This window comes from Ailuropoda melanoleuca, chromosome 5 (genome assembly GCF_002007445.2).
Source record: "Ailuropoda melanoleuca isolate Jingjing chromosome 5, ASM200744v2, whole genome shotgun sequence".
Lineage (NCBI taxonomy): Eukaryota > Metazoa > Chordata > Mammalia > Carnivora > Ursidae > Ailuropoda > Ailuropoda melanoleuca.
The window spans coordinates 1,386,244-1,407,839 of record NC_048222.1 but is presented as its reverse complement, the minus strand read 5'-3'; the positions used below and the strand labels follow the sequence as shown (position 1 = coordinate 1,407,839).

The following is a 21,596-nucleotide window of genomic DNA, read 5'->3' as shown; positions in this document are numbered from 1 at the left end:
CTTCAATTTTGACCAAATGAAAAGCAACCTGTATACGTGAATGATGAGTATGAAGAGTAGATTGCACACACTCTGAAGGTCAAAGGGGTGTGATACTGTCAGGGGTTAATTGAACACTTGGGTAGTCAGGGCCAGGGTCCCCAGCAAGAAAGAAAAAAGCTGGGACAACTAAGACGGAACTCAGCATTCTGCTTTACAGCTTAGACAAGACCGCAGTAGCGGCCTGTCTAGCAGCCTCTGCAAAAGTCACTTTTGCAAAACATCCCGAAGCAAAACAATTAACCATAGTGCATTGGTCATGATCACAGGTTGAGGCAGTAGTCTCCAAATGTCAGCCCAAAAGACCATCAGCACGTGAACAAGAGCCGGACAGGTAGACAGGTGCATGACCAAAGCCCTGATCGGCGGCCTTAGCAGCCAGTCCACAGGGGGCCACACTCAGGATGCTCAAGATAGTGCTGCAAAAAAGCCTATAAAAACCCCTGGATTTCAACCCCAGAATGGCAACCCTCTCGGGTCCCCTCCCTCTCCTGGAGCTTTGCACTATCGCTCAATAAACTTTGCTTTGCTGCCCACCACTCTTTCTCCGGTCCACCTCCTCATTCTTCCAAGCGGCACAACCAAGAACCATGGGCACTAAGGAACAAAATCCTGTAACAATAAGACTCTAATTAGTACTTCCCCAGTACAGTACTTGCAAAACCTCCAGAATATTCTAACCTGCATAGTAGTCTATAGTTAGTGGCACACCGTGAGAGAGAAAACCACAGACCTCTGGTTTGGAACGATCGAGTGTGTCCACATGCAGCAGCAGAAACTTCATGCAACTCATTTATTATGAAGGAGAATCTGGATGTGAATGTTTGGTTAAACAGTTTACACAAAGGGTCGATAGGAGAAGAAGCAGATAGTGAATAAGACAGCATATGGGGGGAGAATTTGCAGTGTAAACACACTTGGAGTTAGTGATACGTGTGGGTTGTAGGAAATATATTTGCATCTCATACACATCTGGTATCATAATGAAACCGTTTGTTGGGATGGAATCTTCCCAGCCCTTACTGAAATTTCTGCAAATTTCCAAGCCAGGAAAAAAACAGACTCACTTCATCTAAAAAAAATACTATACTAAAATTTAAAAAAAAAAATTGATGATCTATGCAAAATAGCTAAAGAGCAAATGAAAAAAGGAAACTTCAACAAATAATGTAATTAGCAAAGAAACAGCAGTAGTTACTCATTTTTGATGAGAAAGAGGGATGTTCGGTATTCTGTGGGTGGCACATTGCAATGAAAATATTATTATGGGTCCCCCCTTAATTTTTCCTTGAAAATAGGTTAAATCTGTAGATATTTTTTAAATGCAAAAAATGAGTCCTATATACCCATGTACTTAGAGTCACCCAATTTAAGCACATTTGGTTTCTGTGTGTGTGTAGTGTCTGTCCATATTTTATATATAAAAACTGGGTTCAGAGGCCATGGGGGCAAGGAGGGGCAGAAACTACAGCTAGACGCCAGGGTAGAAGAGAAATTTGCTATTAACTGTATGTATATTCTCCAATACCAACAGAATTATTTATTTCCCATGTTTGAAATATATAAAACATTCATTCTAATGTGCACAGAAAATGAATGCCATAAAAGTGGATTGTTGCTTTTTATTAGATTTGGTTTTCTAGTCGCAGCAGAGTGCAGGGCTTTTGCTATTTTCCTCCTATATTTACTTTTGATGCTTCTTTTCTTCCTTATACAATAAACGCCATTAAGCCAGAATGAAATTCTATTCCTTCTTCTTCACCCAGATACAGACCTCTCAGGACTTGCAGAAACTCAAAGGAGATACCAGGGGCAAAACCGACTTTGGTCATTTAGGTGAACTCAAGGTCTTTCCTGGGAAAAGCCGAAAATTAGACCAAAATATGCAGTAGGTTCCACCGAGACTTGAACTCGGATCGCTGGATTCAGAGTCCAGAGTGCTAACCATTACACCATGGAACCCCACACAAGGTACCTCTTTGCATAATCATCTATGATGAGGTTCAGAAACTCTACTGAAAGCATTTAGTTGAATTTATGAGTCAGAATTCTTAGTTCATGTCCACGCATGGCAGCCTTTGGATAAATACCCTAGGGAATTTTATTTTATTTTTATCTTATTTTTTGCCACCTACATGAACCCATAAAGTCCCCCCCTCCCCCAACTCAGGCACTTAGTGTTCTAATCCTTGCTTTCTGGGCTGAACGTCTTATATGCATTGTATGATTTAATGCTCAAACACTGGGTGAAGATATGGTTACTCCCTATGGAAACGGGGGAACGGGTTTGGAAATTTCGTATCTGTGACCTGCAATTCTGCCCAATTTCAGCCATGTATTTTTCTCTACGCACTTTATTTAATTATCAGGTATATTGCTTCGAGGAAAACAAAATTCCATGTATCCCTTTCTGGCACATTCACGGAAGGAAACTCGCAAGAGGAGCCGTGTTTGCAAGGAAACGGAGCAGGTGCGCTTGCAGAGAAAGACGGAACTCTGTCCCGGGTCGCGGTGGGTAAGGACCTTGTGGGAGACGCCGCATGTCACCATCTAGACCCGCGGTCAGACTCGCCTTCCTCCGGAGGAAGGTGCCCAGGCAAGGCTGCCAAACCGTACCCCAAACGTTCTTTACTGCTGCTCCACAGACACTTTTTCTCCTCCCCCCTTTCCCCCGCCCCAGTGCTCTTTGTAAAGAACAGGTTTCTGGGCGCGGAATTGTTGGTGGGATTCCGGGGTGCAGGCTGCCCAGCGCGTCCCACCCCCGCAGAAGGACTTCTCATCCAAGGGCAGGAGTCTGGGCCCGTCTACCTACCCGCGCTCAGGACTGGGTCCTGTGGGGTCAACAACCTGGTCTCCGTGTCGTGCCCCCCCGCTGCCCCTGCCACACCCCCACCCCAAGGAAGGCGGTGGGCAAGCAAGTCCCCTAAGAACTGGGCGGAACAAGGTCGCAAAGGTGGTCCACCTCTCCTTCCAGTGTTCTCAGTGATTAAAAAACAAACAAAACACAAGGAACTTGCAAAACATCAAGGCCACACAGACACCAGTCCCATGCAAAACCTTTATAGGGCCAGGACCTTGTCCCAGAACCTGGATTCTGCTCACGCACACAGCTGCGTGTGACCGCCAGCGGGAAGACGGTGTTACTCTGTCGCTCACAAGAGCAAGTGCAAAAACACTGTCACAGAAAATGTTTTCAAAGGGAAAGTAGAACTAGAGCTTGCAAACTACTGAGCTGAAAGCTCTCCTCCTTCAGCGAATAAGCCATTATCATCTCAGGCTTGGAGGTAGCCGGTGGTCCCTGAACAGTCCCTTCTTGGTCTAGGGCTATTTATGTATACATCTGAAAAGCAGGAATAAGGAATTGGATAAAGAAGAAATTATAACTGAAACAAACAGACAAAAAAGATGTAAAGAGAGATGTGTATTTTTTAAAGTTCTTATTGTAGAAAAAAGTAATTAGATTAGCACCTCCTACACAGTCATTTAACTAGTTTTATTGAATTCCTAGGGAAGGTCAGGTGCTGTGCAAGGTGCTAGACACTGCAAAGGTTAACAGGAGAAAGGCACGATCCCTGTCGTCCTGGAGATCAGCATCTACCAGGAAGGAAACTCCATAAACAGGGACACGAAACACAGCTCACCCAGGGACAGGTGGGACGAGTGCTTGTTATTTAACTGTCAGTCTAACGGCACAGATGAGTTGGAAAGCTAAAATACAAATACAACTGGGAAATGTTGGTTTGCTCAAGAACTGATAATGCTACTGAGCAGAGAGCGCTGGTCCATGATCTTCCATATAGAAAATGCACAACAGGAGTTCAGCATATGATGCTGATTACAAAGATGGAGTGCTGGCACGCTGGGTGGCTCAGTCTGCCCTTGGTTCAAGTCATGATCCCAGGATCCTCGGCGGGCAATCTGCTTCTCCCTCTGCCTCTCCCCCTGGCTTGTACTCTCTCTCAAATAAATAAGTAAAATCTTACAAAAAAAAAAAAAGATGGGGGGTTTATCTTGGGCGGCAACAAGATGGTAAAATGTAAATGGGAAGATAAAGAGTTAAGTTCCATAGTGGACTTAGATTTAGGGCTCCAACAAGCCTCCATGCTATTTAGCTGTATTTGATGCACAGGCAGCGGGCTGTGAACACAGCAGATGAACAAGGGCATAGCCAGTGAGCACAGAGCTTCCAAATGGGTTTCCATCCTTAGTATATTGATGAGCACTGGTTATCCTGGGGGAAAGAGGTGCTGAGTCCATCTAGAGAAAATGCTTGTACACGTCAAAAAGAATTTGTTGGACCTTGTGGCCATTGAGAGGCATTTTACCCATTTCTCAAAACAAGAAAATAAAGCTGGCAATTTCTGCAGTCTCTTTTCAATGCATTCTGAAGTTATTAGGGAAGACTTCTGAAGCTCTTGTTGCTTTAGCGCCCCACGGCATAAGGAATGGAAGCTTACACATCCTCTCGCACAAAGATGAACCTGGACACAAACACACCAGCTGCACAAACCATTCCAGGGAATTCACAAAATTAGTGAAGACAGTGCCCCAGACAAAGAATTCCCTGCATTTAGGTTTTTCCTTTATACTATGTAGCCTAATTGTAACCATTAAAGGAAATTACTCAAGTAAGATCAAAGACAAAGCTGCTAAGGAAAGGTCCTCTTTAAGTTCAGGCTGCCGACTCCTTCACCTCAACACTGTAGTTACGGGGTGAAGGCGCACCCCCGCCTTAGGCTGAGATTCTAGTCAAACCAGCTCTGCTTGTCCGTCCCTCCCAGAGTCGTACAAATCTGGGTCGGGCCCTGGGGGTAGAACCAGGCTCACGTTTACGCAGAGGAAGACCTGAATCATTACTTCAGCTTCTCTTCAGCCCTAATCTTGACTTTCCCGTGAGAACAACTGTATTTGAATTACATTTTCCTCATTTCTTTTGAGGAGGGAAACCTGTAGAAGTGTTTCTAAGTAACAATACTTCTCTTAAGTCTCACCAGCTATGCTAAAGCCTGTTTGAGTTAAACACATTTTTTGTCTAGGCTTTTCTTGTTGCAGTTGTTCAATTGGGGGTAACACCTTGTAGCTCCGAATCACAGCTGTCACATAAACCGTGCTTCATCCAGAATCTCTTGCTTCTGGAAGATTAAGAAATGGAGGAAAAACCCCAGGTAGTGATGGAAGTAAAAAGAGACATGGATAAAACCACAGTCATAGTGGGACATTTTCATACCATATACCTCTCTGCAAAACTAATAGAAAACATAAACGGGGGCGCCTGGGTGGCACAGCGGTTAAGCGTCTGCCTTCGGCTCAGGGCGTGATCCCGTCTGCCTTCGGCTCAGGGCGTGATCCCGGCGTTCTGGGATCGAGCCCCACATCAGGCTCCTCCGCTATGAGCCTGCTTCTTCCTCTCCCACTCCCCCTGCTTGTGTTCCCTCTCTCGCTGGCTGTCTCTATCTCTGTCAAATAAATAAATAAAATTTAAAAAAAAAAAAAGAAAAGAAAACATAAACGGAAAAATGACCATGAAACAAAATAATGCAATCCATATACGTGTAGAGAGAACAGTGCACATGCCGACTTCAGGATTCAAATCTTTTCCAAACACAGATGAAATTCTCTCAAATTTGACATTTTTCCAGGCCACAAAACAAGGCTCCAAAATCATAACAAGGTTGGATACATGCTATTATTTCACGGTGATACAATTATGCCAGAAATCAAAACATGAAAATGAAAAAGTGTCTTTGCTTACAAAATAATAAATATGCTTCTAAATAATTTATGGTTCATAGGGGAGGTCACAATTGAAATTAACAGCTGCTTGGAAATAAATGATAAAAATAGTACATATCAGTGTTATTCACCTGCTGTGCAGCTAGAAGTGGACTCGGACACCCTCATGTACGTATATACAAATAAAATAAACGCCCAGGAGTAATGATCTAAGCATTCATTCCATGAAATTAGGAATTAACCACATTTGTCTAGCCATCCATCCACTGATGGACACTTGAGTTATTTCTACCTTTTGGCTGTTGTGAATAATGCTGCTATCAGCATGAATGTACAAATATCTGTTTGAAACTATGCTTTTAACTCTTTTGGGTATATACACAGAAGTGGAATTGTTGGGTCATATGGCAATTCTATTTTTAATTTTTTTCCACCCTTACTGGGACATAATTGACATCTAACATTGTGGAAGTTTAAGGTATACAATGTAATAATTTGATATATGTATATATTGTAGAATGATTACCACAATAAGTTTAGTTACCACATCCATCACCTCACATAGTTTTAATTTTGTGTGTGTGGTTTATTTCAGAAATGCAGCGTGATTTAACATTCAAAACTCAATCCATAAAATATATCTTTTAATTTATAATATTAATAAGTAAAATAATAATTATATGATCATCAAAATATACGTGTAGAAATTATTAGGTAAAATACAGTTTTTAAGGGCGCCTGGGTGGCCCAGTCGGCTAAGTGTCTGCCTTTGGCTCAGGTTGCCCTGGGATCAAGGCCCGCGTTGGGCCCCCTGCTCAGGAGCCTGTTTCTCCCTTCCTATCTGCTCGTGTTCTATGTCTCTCTCTCTCAAAAAAATAAATAAAAACCTTGTTTAAATATACAGTTTCTTTTCATATTTTTAACTTAAAAACACTTTTGTTTTCAAGGTATTTATCGAAAGGATACAAAAACAGTGATACAAGGGGACACATGCACACCAATGTTCATAGCAGCAATGTCCACGATAGCCAACTATGGAAAGAGCCCAGCTGTCCATTGACAGAGAATGGATAAAGATTAGGTGTGTGTGTGTGTGTGTGTGTATAATGAAAATGATTCAGCCATCAAAAGAATGAAATCTTGCCATTTGCAATGACATGGATGGAGCTAGAGGGTGTTATGCTAAGCGAAGTAAGTCAGTTAGAGAAAGACAAATACCATATGATTTCACTCATTTATGGAATTTAAGAAACAAAACAGATGAACATAGGAGAAGGGAAGGAAAAATAAAATAAGAGGAAAACAGAGAGGGAGGCAAACCATAAGAAACTCGTAACTATGGGGAACAAACTGATAGTTGCTGGAGGGGAGTGGGGTGGGGGGATGGAGTAACTAGGTGATGGGCATTAAGGAGGGCACGTGAGGGAATGAGCACTGGGTGCTATATGCAACTGATGAATCACTAAACTCTACCCCTGAAACTAATAATATGCTACATGTTAACTAAATTGAATTTAAATAAAAAATTAAAATAAAAAAGTTTGTTTTTAATAGTTACAGATTCATAGCAAGCTGCAAAAATAGTATACAGAGGTTCCATGTACCCTTCACCCATTCCCCTGGTGGGTTACTTCTTACATAACCAAAGCACACTATCAAAAGTAGGAAATTATATTGGCTCAATGTTTGTGTGTAGTTCTGCGTCAAGGGAAGGAAGCCAATCTCAAAAGGTTACATACTACGCAGACCCACGTAACCAATACGCTGCAGGTCACCGCAGCAGTCTCCCTCCTGCTCCCCTTCTAGTCGTGCCCACAGCCTCTGCCCACCATCCCTAACCCTCTGGCAACTGCCCATTTGTTCTAATCTCTATAATTTTGTTGTTTTGATAAGGTTATATAATGAGAATCATACAGGACGTGACCTACCGAGGTCGACTTCTTTCACTCAGCATTAGTGCCCTTGACGTGCTTCCAAAGGTTGATTCATCAGCGACCTCCCTTCTTGCTGACTAGAGTTCCCAACGACGCACTGCTCTTTGTGTCCTCATTCACCTGCTGAAGGACATTTGGATTGTGTTCAGGTTTTGGCTCTCACAAATAAGGCTTCTATGAACGTTCACACATAGGTTTTTGTGTGAACATCAGTTTGCATTTCTCTGGAAATGAAGAGTGCAGCTGGTGAACCATAGAGTGTTTTCAAGTTTTATTTTGTAAGAAACTGCCAAACTGTTTTCCAGAATGGCTGTGTCACTTTCCATCCCCACCCATATAAAAATTGTATTCAATTTCTAGAACATTCTCAAAGAGGGCAGGTTATAGGGACAGAAGACATACGTGGTCATCAGCTATTGTGAGTGGGTCTGGGAGGTGTCTATAAAGGGTAACACAAGGAAAGTTTATGGACTGACGAAACTGTTCTGTATCCTGATTATGGAAGTTGGTTACACGAAAATATGCATCCTTTCAAAAAGTCAATTCTACCATAAATTTCTAAATTAAAATAAAAACAGCTTTCATTCTGTGGCAGAAATACCCTCTACAGTTTATCCGAGGGACACTTTTACGAAATTGTCTCGTTTTGAAATAACTTACTTCACACAGGGTTTTGGGGAGAGAAAATTCAGGAGACATCCTTGAATTTTGCACAACGCTGGGCACAGGTCTATTGGTGCAAACTTTTTGAGGAAAGGATTGTACTCGCTCCATTTTTTCTGGGCAGCCCAGGGGAGCCCAGAGGGCGGTGGGGTTTTGCCCTAAGAACAAGGCACACGTCCCCCTACACCACTGTGGTAGGATCAGGTTGCAGAGACAGCTAAAGGCAGTCTCTCCCCGAGAAAAGCTGAGACGTAGTCGGCAGGATTCGAACCTGCGCGGGGAGACCCCAATGGATTTCTAGTCCATCGCCTTAACCACTCGGCCACGACTACAGGTGTATGTTAAGGTTCCTACAAGTACAGAAGGAAATGTGGGAGGTTTAGCGGTAAGATTGCCGTGCACAGAAGTGTGTTTAGTGAGTCGGGCAAAAACCCGCACGTTGAATGAAGGCTTGGGGAGGGGGTCAAACGCCCCCTGCAGCCCCCGCCGGTTAGGGGCGCGAGGACGAGGGTGCTCCCTACAAGCATCTTCGTTTCCAAGTTGAGGTGGATTCATAAACCACCGCCTGCCTCCCTTGCGGGTGACCTGGGAGTGTGCTGGTGCCGAAGTCTCCGAAACTGGGAGCCCCCCAGGAAGTAGGGTAACCACAGTTGTAGGCCTGGACCGGAGCAACCCTTGGGTTGCAGGGAAGGAAATACTGATTTGTGTTCCCGGTGCAGGGAGAGAGGCGCGATGCTGAAAACCTCTCGGGGCCACCTCCCTCGGTGACCCCAGGCTCGGAGGCTCACACCCAACTATCCAGCTCACTGCATTCGGGAAAGTGCTTGGCAAATGCCAATATGCTTTCGCTTCCCAAATGGGTTAGAAGAAATCTATAGGTGTAGACGGCCCAGGAGTTTCATTTCCTGTGAGTTCCTAGCTGCTTCCTAAAAAATGGCTTATCTGGTTTGGGTTTGTTTTGTTTTTGTCAACGCAAAGGCCCATTTTCTTTCTATTGTAACTGACACAACACATTTCCTGTTCTCATTTTTACATTTTTAACTCAGCTTCCTTCAGCAGAATTTCCAGAGGCTCTACAGGAACGATTCAGAACAAAATGGTTGGGTGTGGATGCTGGATAGATGGGTCCCCATTCCTGACCAGCAAAGTGTCAACGGGAAAGAGGTGAGAGCTAATGGATATGATGCATCTTGAGAAAGCTGAGATAGCTGCTTGGATTTAATACATTATATTTAGCCAGAAGTAACAAAGTGTTCTTTAAATAGAGTTCTATTCAATTCAGGTATCACTGGGAATGGGGGGGGTAGATCTTATTAAAGATCAAATATTTTCTTTTTATTTATATCCAGAAAGGATAAACCATACCCTCACTTATAAACAGAAGGAATGTGGTCATGGAAAGTAAGGAACTTCACTGGCAATCTTTGGAAAATTCCCCACTATTTGCTTTAAAAGATTGTATGATATTTTAAATCTTTATTTTCTGCCTCTCCCCACTGGACTATTGTGGGGGCAGACCTTTGTATTGTGCTTTCCTAAAACATTTTTTTAAAGTTGCAATTTTTTATTAACCCCGAAAGAGTTTTTCTTCAAAGTACACACGCAAAATAATTCTTAAGCTCTAATTAAATGTCAGCAGGTTAGAGACACAGAGAAGCCTCCATGAATTCTGCAAACCTCTAACTGGCATCAATTAGTCAGGAAACAAACCCAAGGCCCATGCAATCATGAAGGGCATTGACAGAGACAGCTCAACACACCAGGGACTATTGAAGAACATTCCACATCAAAGTCCTTGAGTCTACAGGTAGAGAATTCATCTTTCTTGTGCCAAGTAAAATAGATGTTTCTCCTTGATTAGAAGACTCTTGGGTAATGAGGAGTGTCTCACACTGGGATGGAAGGGGGTGGAAAAAACAAATAACCCACACTCCTACCTCCCAGAAACTTGCAACAGAAGCACTTGGGTATGTTTTCTTTTTCCCTCATCCCCTCCTCTAGTATTTTTTTTTTTTTTGAGTAACAAAAGTGGGAAAGTTTATTAAAGCAAAAAGTATGCTCTTAAGATAGGAGAGTGAGTGAGCTTAAGAGAGAGAGCTGGGCCTCTCTCCCATTATTTTGAGTGCAAAAAAAAATGGGGGGATAGTCGAAGTCATACAAAACATAAATTGTGCCAATAGCTTCCAGACAAAACCTCCAGGAACACATAAGTAGTTGAATAGGTTGGGTTATTGCTCCTGCAGCAATCAAGAACATACATGGTGGGGACCCCTGGCAGCATCTCAGTAAGAGGCTTTAGTATTGTGGTAGGTGATTTGAGGCATTTAAAGAAACAGAGCTCCTCTGGAGGGGATGCTGTCTGGAAACAGGGAGTGATTCTAGGATTGGATAGCTTAATAAATCCTATCCGGAAGGAAGGAAGACCAGAGCAATGCTAAGACTAGGATTGATCAAGAAGATGTCATCACTCGGGGCGCCTGGGTGGCACAGCGGTTGAGCGTCTGCCTTCCCAGGCACAGCAGTTGAGCGTCTGCCTTTGGCTCAGGGCATGATCCCGGCATTATGGGATCGAGCCCCACATCAGGCTCCTCTGCTATGAGCCTGCTTCTTCCTCTCCCACTCCCCCTGCTTGTGCTCCCTCTCTCGCTGGCTGTCTCTATCTCTGTCAAATAAATAAATAAAATCTTTAAAAAAAAAAAAGAAGATGTCATCACTCATATTGGACAAGATGAAGAGACTTTAGGTCATTTTTGTGCCTTAACAATATTTGTGTCTCTGGTTCTGTTTTGTGTGTGTTCATGTTTGTGTTTGTGTTCAGAAGGATGGCAGTGTGATCTTATTTTCATCTTGATCCATCAATGGTCACTGAAGGGCCTGGTCTGACATCTGCGTTCTGTGAAATTGCTTATGTTCAACAGAAGAACATCAAGGCCTAGCTGAGAATACCAGGTCAGCTCCCACGTGGCGGGGGCTGCTTTTATCTGTCTCGATTTTGTATTTTACTAACTTAATTGAATATTATATCATCAACACTTTTTTTCAGTCGCTTCTCAAACGTCATTTTAGTGGCTTTCTAATGTTCCATCACTCAGATGAAGTCGGAATCAAGGAAATATTACCCCTGGTTAGACATCTGTGTTATTCCTGCTGTGCTACTGTTATCCATTTTTTAAAAAATACCATGATGAAAAGGTTTTGTGCACAAAACATTTTTCTGTAGTTAGGATTAATTCCGCAGGAAAATGTTCTGCAAAGTTAATTGCCCGGTCGAGTGTTTTCAAGCTCCAAACGAGCTGAAATGTCTCTGTGTGTTGGGTGCTACGGTGCAGGAACAAAGGACGTCTTGTGAGAATATGAAGAAGGAAATATTATTCCCGTCACCATGAGGAAGACAGAACCCGGTGACACTTAACTGCAAATGAGAGTTTTGCGGACAAGGGCTTGAGGGAACATTTCCCTTGTGATCTGAACATTTGAGGGATCTCCTTGTTTGTATCCCCTGCAAGGGCACTTCTGTCCCCAGCATCGCGGACCCGGAATCTAAGTTTACAGCCACTAAAAGGAAGCTGGCTCAACACTCTCCCCTAGGAACGGCTTAATCTCTAAGCCCAGAATCAACCCGATTTAGAATATGGCTCAATTTTGCCTGGTACGCATTTCTACTGTCCTTTCAGCTCTGGGAGGGACAGAACGTCACTAGGTCAGGCTCTTCAGGAAGTTCCTGCTCTGGGGTGGTGTCCTTGGGGACGGGGCCCAGGGCCGGGCCGAGCAACCCAGTTAAACACCGTCTAAGGAGTCCCAGCTCCTTGTTCAGCTGTGAAAGTAACACAGGTGAGTGCCCTTCAGGACCGCTCCTCTCCCATCTGGTTTTGCAAGTCTGGGGCTGCCCGAGGCGACGCTAAGCGGCAACCGGGCTTTCTGTGGTTCCCCGGACTTGCACGTGAACCCACGGGTCCTCGCAGGTCAGTGCCTGGAGGATGGACTAAGGTCAAGGAAGCTCGAATCTCACCATCCTCGATGGGTTCTTGATTTACTAGGGGTGCATTCTTTAATTCAAGAAACCTTGCATAAGGCATGAAATTCTCTCTTGCAAAACTAAATGTGTGTCCACGCTCCCCACACCAGGTGTGCCAGGCTCACTAGTATCTCACCTTGGCCCATGCGGCCAGCAGCCCGCCTACCCCAAACTTTCATCAAGAGTTAACATTCTGGGGGCGCCTGGATGGCTCAGTCGCTTAAGCGTCCAACTCTTGATTTTGGCTCAAGTCATGAACTCAGGGTTTTGAGGTCATGATCTCAGGACTGTGGGCTCACTGGGCATGGAGCCTGCTTAAGATTCCCCCCACACACTCCCCAAAACAGCTAACATTCTGTGGAAGGGGCCTGTAGGGTGATTAAAGGATTTGAAATTCCTTGGGGTTTGCCTGCAGACACTCCAGCCCTGCTGACTGGTTGTTAAGGGGTAAGCCAGTGAGAGATTTAGGTAGTTTCATCAAAGATGTTTATTTAGAGAGAAGAATCAATTCTTCAGGGAAGTTAGTACGCGGATCTGCTGTCAGGAAGGTCTGTGAGTAAAGGTGTAGCAAAGAGTATCCATACAACTAATAGCACCAGCCCTTCCACACGCTCAGATTGGAGGGGACGGATCTCTGATCACTGATCGTGTGATAATGTCTACATGGGCAGAGGTGGCCATTAAGTGTGTGTAGAGGAGACTGTGGAGGGAAAACAAACCTGACTCTTAAAGATGTCCATTTTCACTCAGTCAGTTATCACAGCAGTCTGGAAGCAGCAAAGCAATTCCCTGAGCCACCAAAAAAGCCGGTCGTTGCCCGTGAACAAGGATGACCAGGGGTGTAGTGCTGGTCCGGACCCAGTGCCTTCCCCTCATGGAAGGTATTATCAGTGAGATAGAGGGTCACCCACGAGCACAGTTCATAGGTTCAGGAACAGGAAGAGAGGGGATGGTTGGGGAAAAAGCAAACTCTGCTTTCACACAAAATCTGTGGCCTGAGGGGTCTGGGTTTTCAGGAAACCAAAGCAGTGAATCCAGTGAATTGGACAGCACGGTTTGGAAGATGCAGGGGCAGAGCATTAGAGCTGTGCCGATAAACAAATGTCAGGTAAAACAGGGTCTTTTGTGTGACCCCAAAGTGTTTGGATCCCACATGATCTATACTGGAACCGTCTACAAGGTATTTTGAGAATGAGGATGCATAATTAGTAGCCCATGTTGGAGAAACGGACTAGAGGACTTTATAATAAAAATAATGCTTAGGTCTCATTTCTGCATCAAATTATTGATTTGAAAACATGTTCTCAGATGGGTTTTTAATATTACTGAGAGAAGAGGGAATACAGTACAGAGGAATACTGCATTCCACCGACCACTACTTTTGGGTTTGTCGCAGATACCTGTTGCAACAAGCTGCCTGAGATAATGACGCTATAGCCTAAGGCATCTTACTTTTTTGTTAAGAAGCCCTTACAAGTGAACATTTTTTTGATTGCAGACATAAAGTAATGACAAATACAGTTTTACCGCTGTCCACCCCAAACGACCTCCTTTCACTTGAAAGCTTCAGAATCCTCCGAAAATAACAGTATGTGGGCTTAATTATCTCAGTTAAGTGGTCTACAGTACCCTTAGTTATATCTCCGGATTGCCAGAGTTGATCTTCCCCACTGACTGCTTTGTGCGGATCTCAGATACTTCACCTTAAAAAAAGAAGAGGAAAGAATTCCGACTGGTGAGCGCATACGTTGGTGTAGACGAAACATTCAGGAAAAAGGACGAAACCGCTCTCCACGTCTGGCTCCCCGACTCTGGCGCTGCAGGAAATTTCACCCCGCTTAGCCTCCAGCTCCGGTGAACACTCGTCCCTTCTGCTCTGCAGGTTTGCAGACAGTCTGTTCGGAGCTCGGGTTTTGTTCGGCAACTCTCAGAGTTACGATTTTCTTCCCCGGAGGCGGCGGGGAGGCGGGGTAGGGAGGCCACTCGCCCGCGCTTGTTATTGACTAGCGTCTGAGCCTGGCGGCAGGGTCTTAAGGCTCCTGACCCCGAAGTTTCTGGAACCCGCGCGCAGGACCTGGCCTGGATCCCGCGTGTCAGGGTCGCACTGCACTGAGTCGTCTCAGGAACAGCCTGAGATTTCTTCTCTCCTTGGAACCACTGCCTCCGGCTGCTCAGCTCGCCGCAGCTCCCGCTCCCGGGTCCGCAGATCCCGGACCCTGCACACTAGAGTTCCCCTCGGCGACCGCACCTGCAGTCCGTCCCTGTCTGTCCACAGGACCCGGGCCCCCTTGACCGACGGCCGTTGAAGGAGCCCGGGCGGCTGGAGCGCACAGCCGAACAGAAGAGAGGCAGCAAAGAAAATTCCCGAGTTAGGAAACCTCGAGTATTTCCAAAGATGCCTGGACGCATTTAAAAACCGGAGGGTCGCAGTATCATCGTTTGCTCCGTGATCCGTCTGAGCGAACGACACACGGAAGCCACGTTTTCCAACAACAGCTCGGGTGCGAACGAGAAGGGCCTCCCTTTTCGCGAGGGAGAGCCCCCGACTGGAGCCCGAGGGGAGGGAGGGGGACCCGGCGACGTGTTAGGAAAGTCTTCCAACGCCGCTTGCTGGGAGTTCCCCAAATTCCATTTCGCGAAGCCCACGGTCCCGAGCGTGCATTGGCCGGATGAAATGAGCTGTGGTTTTTGATCCTTGATCAAACTCTTCCTTACCTTGCAGAGACAAAGGACAATGGTCGCTGGGAGGATCAGAAACTCCCCGCATCGGCTACTATGTGTCCCGTGCATTGTCTTGTTTCTGTGTTTCTTGAACTTTCGCAGTGACTGGAGCATAGTAAGCTTCCAGAAATGTAGTATAGTGATAACCAAATAATCAACGACCTTAGGGCGCCAGCCAAAGACTGCCGCTCACAGGCTCTGTGGCGCAATGGATAGCGCATTGGACTTCTAGTGCTTGAAGGAAGGAATTCAAAGGTTGCGGGTTCGAGTCCCGCCAGAGTCGTGAGTGTTTTGTCATCAAGGGGATTCCCTTCCAATAATCTCTCTGTTCCTGTAAGATCTGGATGTTTTGCCCACAGTCAGCTTTCTCACTACGGTTTATTTCAACTTCTTCTTAAACAATTCTACCTGTGTCTACAGGGGCTCAATGGTCGAATAGAGGGAAAGGGAGTAGACGCGCATAGCGAAAGTTAAGTATTGAAATAAATACTAGTAATTATTTCTTCGTCATGAAAAATAATTTCCAGCTTGCTATTTTCTCGGTCTTGGCTGGAGGCTCGGGGGCAGGCGTTCCACAGTGTCTGCAAGAATCCTGCAGCGGCCATTAGAAACCCCCTGGGTCTTCCAGCAGGTGTTGCTCTGCCCAAGTCTGCGGGTCCCCTCCCCCCCACGGCGCTCACGGGTAGTGCGAGGTTTCAGCTCCGGAAACTTAACTAAAATTTAATCTGCTTTTAAGTGAATGGTGGATGAGCGCAGTAAAAATTGGTCCCCCCCACCTTTCAACTGTAGAAATGGAGTTAGAGCCAGAAAATAAGTCTTCTTTCAGTCCTAGAACATTACTTCCTTAATTCGGTCCACTGGTGCCTAGTTTCAAGCATCTTTTCAGAAGTGTGTGTGTGTGTGTGTGTGTTTGCCACACGGAAAGAAACAGAAGGGCTACAGACCCACTGTATTTCCAGCAGCGCCTGCATCTGGCGGCTCTCTGTGCTATAAAGGGGAGAATTGGTTGACCCTCTACCTTTGCATGTTGAGCATGGGCTCGTCAATCTTCCAATAAAGCCTTTTTCTTGGCCATGCCATGTGGCATGGTGGGTTTTCTCCTCCTCAGCTTGTGCAGTTTGGCAGTGATGCGCCCGTTCACTGCCATCAGCTACTGTAATGATTAACCTCCTGCAGAATGCCGCCCACTGCACACTCATACCACATACATCACATGTCTAGCAAGTCGGGCGGCGGAATGAGGTGATGGTCTCACAGCCTCTGACCCCTGTTTATTCCTGCATAGATTTCTCACTAAATTGCAATGTCTTAAGGTAGCTGCAACGCCACTATTGTCTAATATTAAATTTACACGCGTGGATGATTTCTGAATTCTCTATTCCATTGCATGTTTTGTTTATGCTCTTAATTAGATGAGTTTTCTAATAAGTCTTGATACCTAGTATAGTAAATACCATTACCTTTTTCTTCTTAGAAACTCTGGCTAGTGCAATCACAGACACACCATTTCTGTTTACCTTCCCTCCAGGATCACAATCCTGCATGGCCTGTTTCCTAAACTCTGTTTTCTAATGGTTATTTCACACATTTTTCTGGTTTTCTAATTTTTGCATAGCCAGAGGACAATTCCCCTAGCTGTTAATCCTTCATGGGTGGAAGTAGAATTTTCATTAAAAAAAAATAATGTACCACAGAGAGCACCAATTGTTTTCAACATTTCGTAGTACTTTTGTTAGGTTTTTAGATTATCTGATCCATTCACGGGTCTGTTTAAGGGTCCTCTTAATCAAATGATTGATTTCTTTTTTTCTACATATTGTATTCTCTATATCATTTATCTTCATAGGAACCATTTTAATGTATTAAGTGTTTACATTTTTATTACATTAAAACAGGACAGATTTTCTTACAGAATATGTAATAATATTTTGTGCATATCCTTTTTATATTACAAAAATTATACTTTGTGTACATATCATTCTACTTTTTCCACAAGTCATATCATTCTGACTTTTTCCATAACTGTCATTATCTTATTTTTATGTCATTTAAATGCTGAGCAAAACCTCATAGGGTGCATCTATCATAATTTATCTTTTTTAATGCTTCCAAGAAGGTGTCCTCTTAGTTCCTGACACTACAAGTAACTCTGCCCAAACACCCTCATACACATCCCTTCGGGGACTTGGATGTACCCCAAATGACCTAGAAGTTAGAGGACATGTTACACATATATCTTGATTGGTTTGATTGGTGCTGGATTGCTATCCAGGACGGATGCAGGATTTTCAACAAAACTGAGTAGCTGCAAAAACCAATCCGTGGCATTAGTAAGCTTAGCAATCTAAGAGTTGTAAAGTGATACCACATCGAGTTCGAATCTCTCATATAATCAATGATTCTGACCACTTCCTGGTTTTAAGGTTGTTAATTCTTTCCTGTAAACTGTTAACTTTGATTGCTCCCTAATTGCATCTGCTGCTTTTAATCGAAGGTTTACAGGCCAGCCTCATGTATTGATACCTTATCAGCCTCAAATAATTGTCTTGTGATTTAGTTATATCATTTTTTAATTTTCAGAGCTGATATGAATACCAAAGGCAACTTGGCGAATGTTAAACTATTAATATCAAGATTAAACATCTTCAAAGATCAGCACAGGAACAGGACATGTGACAGAAACTAGAGCCAAAGCCACAGCTAGATGCCCAGCTGGAAATTTGCCTTTCTGTCTTCATGTCTCTCTCTCTGTATCCTCACCACCTGTATCCTCTTGCACCGATGCAAGAACATCGGCCCTTTATACTTATAAATTAGTACAGAAGGTCCATCCAGAAGGTTCCCAGCTCAGCGTCCTGCAGTTGCTGGTGCTTTCTCCCCCGCCACCCTTGGCCCCTGACCGCTAAGCTCTCCACTTGCCAAAAGGAGAGAGTCCTTCCAGGGCACAGGTATGAAAGAGTGGGGAAATAATACAGGAAATTGCTTAGCTTAGTTTTGGAGAGTTGTCCTATTAATGCCACAGTTCTGGGTCAATACTTTATCTTACACCACTTTCAAGCACTCGTTTGGAAACTAAAATTATGAGGCAAGGTGACTGATTGGTAGGAGAAGGAGCTGGTGACACTTTCCTGCAGCAGACAGTGAGGTGGCTGGACTGGAGTCCACTGTGGAAGAGACGGCCCGGCTTCCACACTAGGACAGCAACGCGTAGTCCACACTTCTGTGGCAGAGAAGAGGAGAAAGAATAGGATTCTCTCGGAAAAGAGCAGTACCCTGCAGAATTTAGTGGGAAACCACAAAGGGGTAAAGGATGGTTACCCAAAAGCTCAGTCAGCACCTCCTCAGTTTGGACAGGGCACAGCTGCCCCAGGCTCTGGAAACTTGGTCTAAGATCCCTATATCACCTCAGCGCTTGGGGAGGAACTGTTGTTGTTGTTTCCCCTTAACATCCATGAGACATTAATACCCTGTATTTGCACAATCCCACTTAAAACCTTACCTGCTCCCATCCTGTCTCTCAGAAGCTCTACTTCAGAGCAACGCAAATGCACTTGGAATGAAATAAGCTAAAATTATGCCTTTGGAAGCCAAGAGGTGAATAAGGCTGACTTGGCACCTGGTCACGAGGGAAGGACATTAAAACTGACTCTGGTCTTGGAGGTAAACAAAGACTTCGATGAAGGAAGTCTCATAAGTTTGGACTCTAATAACTAGAAGATGAATAATAATAAAAAGGACCAATGGAATATTAGATCACAGGTTTGAAGAAGGCACCACAAATGTCTGAACAAGTTTTAGTGACCACTCTCTCTTGGCAAGAAAGGAGCTTCTCTGGAAGGATGGAGAAAATCTGTGAGAATAAGAAATAAAGATGGAGAAAATGGTTTTGCCTAAAAGGGATTTAATTTAAAAAGTTTTGAAATGGCTTTGCCCAATTCTATCTGCAATAATGGACTGTCACTGACTTAAAAAAAAATCCACAGAGATAACCATAAAGTGGTTATTTTGGTCTCTATTTGCAGACCCATCATCCATAGACCAAGTAGCCAAAACACTCCAAAAAATAAATCCTTCAGTTTCCTATAAAGTGAAAAAGCCCACTTTTTAAAAACAAATAAACATAAAAAACAAATAAACATAGACAACGATATTATATTATAATCATCAAACTTGCTGAGAGACCAGAATTTGACTTTTCCAACTACTAAAAAGACATGATAACTATGTAACATGACAAACGTACTAATTTATCACCGCGATAGCAATCATGTTATACTATATAAATGTATCTGATCTTTAAAAAACTTTTGATGAGCATTTACTACATGCTAGCCTCTAAGTTACATTTTAAATATATAGTAACTGAAATTTACTATAGTGAAAGAGATACAGTCACTGCTTACAATCTTGACTTGACTTTCAATTATATCATTTTTGTGTTGGAGACATGATAATACATTTCATACAAAATTATAGTTAGATAACTAAACAAAGGTCTTACTGACAGGAAGCAGGCAGACCCTGGGTCGGCTCTGATGTGCAGCGGTGTGATTGTGTGTGAGGGAATGCAAATATTCAAGGTAGATCCTCTCCTAATAAATAATCACTGATAAACTTACAAGATCAGAAGTTAAAAAACAATAAAATAAAAAACGTGATTGTAAATGGGACTTGGTGAAACAAATCACTTGATACATTTCCTAACACATGTCATTGATACTGCCTCCAATCTTCTCAGTGTCTTTCTCTTAAAATGCATATTTTATAAACAGCCAATGATTGGATCTTCTCCTTTTTCCAATCTGACAATTTCTTGATTTCAGGGTGGGATTTAAACCTGATGAGGTATTTCAGAGGATGCTGTAAAAATATTTCTGATATTTGTTGACTATGAGACTGTGTTCTGTGTACGTCTCTTGTGATTTTTAGCTGTGATACCCTGTAAGAGAGAGGAGACCGGGACTGGAGGCAACATTCTCAGATTCATGATATTTAGTCATTGATTCGTAGGTAGAAAGTTAATGGACTGCAGGAGGAGTTTATCTCACTGTTATTAAGACCAAAAATAATACTTTAGGCTAAGGAAGTTTAAGAATTTCTGAAAGTTTGGCAAGCTTATGTTTGATATTTCCATTTATGCTTTCTGTCTTTCCTGAAGAACAAAGATGATGTGGGCAATGGAGAATTTGCGTAACCATTAATATCTTACGATGCTCTTTAGTAACAATTCTGGGTAATAGAGTATACATCACCACCTAAGTAATGCAGGTTTTCCCAGGTAGGAAAGATGAGCCAAGCAACATTTTTGCTATGGCTAAAACTGTGGCTTTGTGACAAGAGAATGCTTTGATCCATATGAAATTTGTTTTATATGTATTTTATCCACATTTTATATGCACAATACATATTTGTATATACAGTGTTTTTGTAAACATTTTTATATCTGTTTTTGGTACAATGGAATAAAATTAATTTTAGAATGTGTAAAGAAAGGGGTCTTGAGGGTTGACTGTCATGTCTTTACAGTTTTTAGAGGATTACAGCATAAACAGCTCAGATAAGCCTCAGACACATCCTTGGCTGTACCTTTAATAATTTCTTATCAGTCCTCATTTAAGACTGTAGCCAACTTGTCTTAGGAATAGTAGTAAGACTATAGCCGCAGCTGATGTATTAAGTTAATCAGCACCAGCAGAAGAGAAGATAGAGGGATCCCTTCTTGCAGTATAGCAAATCATTTGTGGAGTGGAATTAAAGATTATCCTGTGAGGAGAAACACATCATAAACACTGAGGATTTTGGCAAACCTCCAGGACCTCTGTTGTAGGTCATAAAGTACACTATGATTGTCCCTGAGTGACCAACACTTTATAGACAATTTTAATACCTGTATCTTTATGCTTGAACGTGAATATGTTTTCTATAAACAAGGCATGTTAAATAGATAACATGTAAAAACCACAGCAATAATAACAGTGATTATTAAAAACTTACAGATAAGTAAATTTTCTTAAAATTATTTAAAAATATACCAGGAGTATAAAGAGGTAACAGAAATTTTGCAATTAAAAAAGAACTTTGATTAACTTGGCACAAATAACTTGGTATGCAGAAAAAAATTCTAATTTTGCTCTTTTGCACATATTTTCCTACCAGGATTTGTATGTTCTTTTCCTATAAATAAATCAATTAAAAAGGACTATCTCAGACTTTTTTTTAATCCTTTGTACACTGTTTTTAAAATGAATCTTAGTATATCTTTATATGTATGTATTTAGATACACACAAATACAGAGTCAGACGTATCTGCAGACATTGTCAAGTGTCCATGGAGGGTGGGGCAAAATCACCCCAGGTTGGGAACCCCCGTTCTAACCCTTCTGCCTCTCCTGTGCCTCTTGACGATCTCGGGACACAGAAGAGATCTCACCCAAACTCTTCACTCCACAGCCCACGCCCTCAGGCTGGCAGAGAGAAGTGGTGGGGAGGAG

General features: G+C 43.2%; 3 non-coding genes across 3 annotated transcripts; 1 reads left to right on the top strand and 2 right to left on the bottom strand.

Moving 5' to 3' along the window:
* Nucleotides 1-1,929: 1,929 nt before the first annotated feature.
* TRNAQ-CUG lies at nucleotides 1,930-2,001 on the bottom strand. Its single transcript has one exon. It is a non-coding gene; the product is annotated as a tRNA-Gln (tRNA).
* Nucleotides 2,002-8,619: 6,618 nt separating this feature from the next.
* On the bottom strand, nucleotides 8,620-8,701 carry TRNAS-AGA. Its single transcript has one exon. It is a non-coding gene; the product is annotated as a tRNA-Ser (tRNA).
* Nucleotides 8,702-15,299: 6,598 nt separating this feature from the next.
* TRNAR-UCU lies at nucleotides 15,300-15,388 on the top strand. Its single transcript is given in 2 exon segments — nucleotides 15,300-15,336; nucleotides 15,353-15,388. It is a non-coding gene; the product is annotated as a tRNA-Arg (tRNA).
* The last annotated feature ends 6,208 nt before the right edge of the window (nucleotides 15,389-21,596 follow it).